Source organism: Dama dama, chromosome 20, assembly GCF_033118175.1.
Source record: "Dama dama isolate Ldn47 chromosome 20, ASM3311817v1, whole genome shotgun sequence".
NCBI lineage: Eukaryota > Metazoa > Chordata > Mammalia > Artiodactyla > Cervidae > Dama > Dama dama.
In genome coordinates, this window is record NC_083700.1 from 114,260,641 (window position 1) to 114,266,640 (window position 6,000).

The following is a 6,000-nucleotide window of genomic DNA, read 5'->3' on the forward strand; positions in this document are numbered from 1 at the left end:
GGAAAAGCAGAGCAGCCCGCGCGGTGTCACTAGGATGAAGGTGACTGTTTCAGGGTCCACGGACGGTTGAATGGCTTGTGTTTTCTGACTTGCCACCTTTGACAAAATAAAATACATTCATCTTATCTTCAAACATCATAAATTCTAAAGGAGGAAGTGACCAGAGTCATAAGCCTTGAGCTACGCGGCTTAGGGAGCTACGTGATGTGTTGTCTCCGTTTAAAAGATTTTTTTCATTTATTTATTTTTGGTTGTGCTGGGTCTTCCTTGCTGTGTGAGGGCTTTTTCTAGTTGCGGCGAGCAGGGGCTACTCTCTATTTGCGGTGTGCAGGCTTCTCTGGCTGTGGAGCACAGGCTCTAGGCTTAAGTAGTTGTGGCTCTGGGGGCCCAGTTGCTTTATGGCCTGTGGGGATCAAACCCATATCCCCTGCATTGACAGGCAGGTTCCCAACCACTGGACCATCAGAGAAGCCCCTGTGTGGGCTCCTTTTTCCAGTTTGCTGGGGAATTCTTCTTCATCCCAGTGCCCTGGTAGGGGACACAGCCACGGGTGTGCACCAGGCCTCATGGTGGGCGTGTGGCCCAGCAGGCTGGTCACAGTGTTCTCCAGGATGGGTGTGTGACGCAGGCCGAGAGGTTTCTCCTGCAGTCACTGAGTGAGGAGCTTGAAGGCCTGTGGGGATGCAACAGAACAAACATGGAGGAAAGCAAGTCTGGAGAAGGATGAGCACTAGTGCCAGACCCTGAACTTCTGGATCTAGCTGTGCCTGAAGACCATCCCATCCTCAACTTCCCATTCTAGAGATGTCTTGGTGGGGTGATGATTCAGTTCTGTGTGTTGTCTTGGCTAGGTCACGATGCCAGTTATTTGGTCAAACACCCGCCTGGGTGTTTCTGTGAAGGTATACTATAAATGGAATCAGCATCTACAATCCACTGACTTATTTATTTAAACCTTTTGTCTGTGCCATGAACATGTGGGATCTTAGCTCCCCAACCAGGGATCAAATCCATGCCCTTTGTATTGGAAGCACGGACTCCCAACCACTGGACTGGCCAGGGAAGTACCCCTTTGACTTTATTTTATTTTGTTTTTATGTTTTTTTTTTTCATTTATTTTTATTAGTTGGAGGCTAATTACTTTACAATATTGTAGGGGTTTTTGCCATACATTGACATGAATCAGCCTCCCCTTTGACTTTAAATTAAGATCACCCTGAATAATCTGGGTGGGTGTTAGGCAATCAGTCAAAGGACTTAAGAGCAAAAACAGGTTTCCTTGAGAAAAAGGAATCCTGCCCCAAGACTGCAGCACAGAAACCCTGTCTGAGTGTCCAGCTTGCTAACCTGCTAAAGAGTCAGACAAAACTTAGTGGCTGAGCAACAGCAACAGTTTGCCCTGCAGACTCTGCACTCAACACCCTCTCCTGTCTGAGTTTCTGCCTGCCAGCCAGACTTCAGACTTGCCAGCCTTCACACAGCAAACTCCTTGTCCCCAGGACAGACCCCGAGGCAAGGATTGTGTGTACGTGATTAAGGGTGGAAATGGTGGATTCTGATTTTGGCTGGATCCTGGGGGCTCTGAGGTGTGAGCTACAGTGAGTTTGCCCTGCCTTAATAAGGGCTGCCACTCCCAGGGCCTCCTCTCTCTCCCGCTGCAGACGTTCCAGAGCCCGTGGGCTACAGCGGGCCAACAGAGTCTATTGTCCTTCACTGGTCTGAGCAGAGCCTCTTCTGACACTCCCTCTGTGAATGAGGGACGCCCTCACCCTCACCTATAGACCATGCCAAAGGCTTTTAATTATTCAGGAGGCCAGACTCTGCCGGGCAGCACAGCCTTTGGAGTCCAGGCTTGGAGCAGTGGTTCCTCGGCCACAAGAAGCTGACCATGGCCAACTGGCTGGCTGGGGCTCTGTCCCCAGAATGTCCACACACAGGGGAGGTGGATGCCTGAACTGATGGCCATGTAGGGTCAGGCTGGAGTTTCTCACACAGTGAGACTGAGGGCTGCCAGGGCAGAAGCTGAGAGACGGCCAGCCTGGGGAAGTCCATCTGCAGAAAGGGGGTGGGCATGTGCACAGCACAAGCCAGCAGAGAGACAGGGAGGGTGCTGGAGAGATAGAGAGATGGAGAGACAGAGAGCGAGACCCCAAGCATCAGGGAAACAGTGAGAGACAAAGAGAGAGACAGAGAAGGCGAGACTGTATGACCCCAAACAGCTCCAGCAAAATACATCCCCTCTCACATCTTTGCTCTGGAAGTGACACTGACGTTCCTGCACACAGAGATGGGTGGGGTCCGTGCTGGCCCCCTGACCTCGGGTGGACATTGGTCACTTCTTGGGCCAACAGAATGTGGTGGGAGTGATGCTTGCAGCTTCCAAGGGGTCATAAGACAGGCGTCCCCCCAACTCTCTCCCTCTCTCCCCCTGCCTGCTCTTCTTTGTCTTCCCCACCCCCAGACCTCCCATTGAAATCCAGTAACCATGCTGTGAGGAGCCCCAAGTGTGGGTGTTCCTAGTGCAGCCCCAGATTTGAGACTTGGACAGAGTGAGAAGGCCGTGTGAGCAGACAGCCTGGGGGGATGCGGCCACAAGCCAAGGAAGCCGGGACCACCAGGAGCTGGAAGAGACGGGAAGGGTCCTGCCCGAGAACCTCCATAGGGATCATGGCCCTGAGGACACCTTGAGTTCAGACCTCTGCCCCCAAACTGAGCAAGAACATGTTTCCGTTGGTTTCTGAGTGTGTAGTAATCGTCATGGCGGCCACAGGAAGCGCACACCCAGAATCACTGATCCCCTGGGATGGAGGGCTGAGAAGGATGGAGTGAGCCAGGGATCAGGGGGCTTCCGTGGGAGGCAGGGAAGGTGAGAAGTTAACCACAGAGAGGAGGCCTTGCAGCCAAGAGACTGGACAGTCCACAGCCAGCATCAGCCTGTGAGCCCTGTCCCTTCAGACGACCCCACCCCAGCCTCGGGGTCTGCCGGCCGAGGCCTCAGTCATGAAGCAGAGACAAGCCGCTCCTGCTGTTCCTGTCCACACTCCTGTCCACAGAAACCACGTGCTGTGACACGCGGTGACACCTGCTGATTGTGGTTTGAGGCTGTGGCTTTGTTAGCCGGTGACACAGAGAGACACAGACTCGGCAGGTCAAGGAGAGAGACATGATCAGAGAGGCTCCTGGGTCCCAGGCAGCCAGGCTTCCGAGGTCAGCTCGGCCAGACGCCCTGGCCACCCTGCATCCCCAGACCAAACCAAAGGCTCCTTGGACTTGAACCAGCTTTAGGGGACGTCTGTTCTGTGTTTTGTCACCTGACTGTCTCTTGCAGGACAAACTCTTAGCTCACAGGGATGCATGCAACCACCCAGTGTTGGACGTGGGGGCAGCGACCCTACGAAGGCCCTCAACTTCTGTCCCCTTGGGTGGCGTGGCTGGCAAGTTCGCCTGGGTCTCTCTGGAGTCCCCCACCCTGCTCTTCCTTGATTTCCCAAGCAGTCAGTGTGGCTCGCCCAAACCTGGGTCAGATCACAACACTGCTTGGTAAAACCCGGCGACACAGGACAGGACCGGACATCCTCCGGCCCACAGAGCCTCCCTCCTGGGTTCAGGAAGGGCCTCTCCCGCCTGCCTGGTCCCTTGATTTCGAGGCCTTTTTCTGTGGTTAACTCCCTACACCTTGCCTCCTGTTCCCCAGCCTCACTCCATCCTTGGCCCTCACTCCCAGTGATTTGTGATTCTGGTCCACGACCGGGTGTGAACTTCCTGTGGCCGCCATGACAATTACTACACACTCGGAAACCAACGGAAATGTGTTCTTGCTCAGTTTGGGGGCAGAAGTCTGAACTCAAGGTGTTGTAAGGGCCATGATCCCTATGGAGGTTCTCGGGCAGGACCCTTCCTGTCTCTTCCAGCCCCTGGTGGGCCCGGCTTCCTTAGCTTGGGCCCACATCCCCCCAGGCTCTGTCTGCTCACATGGCCTTCTTGCTCCATGTCCGAGTCTCAAATATCCCTCTTCGTTTCAGACTCAAAGGCCTGTTGGATTTAAATTCAGGATGACTGAGATCAATAAGTTAACTACATCTGCAAACCCCCTTTCCTGCAATCAGGTCCCTTTCACAGGTCCCAGGGGTTAGGAGGGGGGCCTCATCTTTTTGGAGAACCCTATTCAATCCCTCACTGGACCACAGGCTCCGTGGTCAGCGTCCACTCTGGCTCACCCGCACCAGGCCGAGTGGCTGTCACTTCTGACCATTTCAGTTCAGTTCAATTCAGTTCAGTCGCTCAGTCATGTATGACTCTGTGAGACCCCATGAACCGCAGCACGCCAGGCCTCCTTGTCCATTACCAACTCCCAGAGTCCACCCAAACCCATGTCCATCGAGTTGGTGATGCCATCCAACCATCTCATCCTCTGTCATCCCCTTCTCCTCCCGCCCTCAATCTTTCCCAGCTTCAGGGTCTTTTCTAATGAGTCAGCTCTTCCCATCAGGTGGCCAAAGTATTGGAGCTTCAGCTTCAGCATCAGTCCTTCCAATGAATGTTCAGGACTGATCACCTTTAGGATGGACTGGTTGGATCTCCTAGCAGTCCAATTTGTTCAATATCAAGTCCCGACGAGCTCTTGTGAGGGAATTAAGACATCTGTCTGAACAGAAACAGCTTTCAAGGGAGCCACGTCTCTGTCCGGAGAGATAAGACGGCTCCTCCCGAGCTGTAAGTCAAGGTGAGAAGAGATGGGGGCCCAGAACGTGCGGTTGGAGGCTGGCAGGGAGCCCAGGCACCCAGCTGGTGGGGTGGGGGCTGGGGGAGCCTCTGGTGAGCTGGTGGGCAGTTCCCCCGGCCAACGGTGCAGACAGGGGGCGCCCGGGGTGCGCAGACAATTTCTGGTTACGGATTACGAACATTTTATGCCAAGCTACCTTCCAGAAAGATTGGGCCAGACTTCAAGGAGGCGTCATCTGGGGACATTGGGTGTTTTATTTTGGGAACACAGATGAGTGGGTGGCTGTGGGGCAGCCCTGAGCCGCCAGATGGCAGCAGGAGGCGATGGGGGTGGGAAAAAGCTAGCATGCCCCCGGGACCTGGACGGGGTAGGGACAGCCCCCACTCTGCCAGAGGTAGCGCTGGCCCTGCGTCCACTCAGGACGGCTGTGCCCAGGGCGGTTGCATGATCTGATGATTCTGTCTGTAGATCCACCCGCAGCCTGGTGTTGGTGGGTGTTTTGGGCTTTCTGGACCCTAGTGGGAAGGGGAGGCCTGAGGAGAAGCTGCAGGGCTGGACAGTCCTGGGTCTGAGCCCCGGCTGGACCACTGTGTGTTATGGGCACAGCACCGAGCCTCCCTGACCTCGGGGCCCTGACAACCAGGGTGAGGGTCAATGCCACCTCCAGTCCCTGCTGGTGTCGAGAGCACCAGGCCCAGCAGGCAGTTAGGGGAAGGGGTGGGACGCCTCTGATCCAGAGGGATCTCAGGTCTATCTAGAGAACAGACAAGAACCCCAGGGCAGCCTCAGAGCCAGGCACACAGAGGAAGTGACACCTGCTCAGGCCGTTTAACCCCTTGGAGCTCAGGCCCTCATGAGGGGACAGGGGGCTGGGGGACAGGGTTGCTGAAGCTGGCGGGGACAGAGGTTGCAGCCTGGCTGCATGAGAATCACCTGCAAGCCCCCAAAATCCCCATGCCCAGCCCACACCCGATATTGCCTGCATCAGGATCTCTGGGGTGGGGTGGTACCAGGCCTGCTTTTTCAAAAAAAAATAACTGTGGTGAGATATACATAATAAACTTGACCATTTTCAGTTCAGTTCAGTTGCTCAGTCGTGTCTGACTCTTTGTGACCCCATGGACTGCAGCATGCCAGGCCTCCCTGTCCAACTCCTGGAGTTTATTCAAACTCATGTCCATTGAGTCGGTGATGCCATACAACCATCTCATCTTCTGTCGTCCCCTTCTCCTCCCACCTTGAATCTTTCCCAGCATCAGGGTCTTTTCAAATGAGTC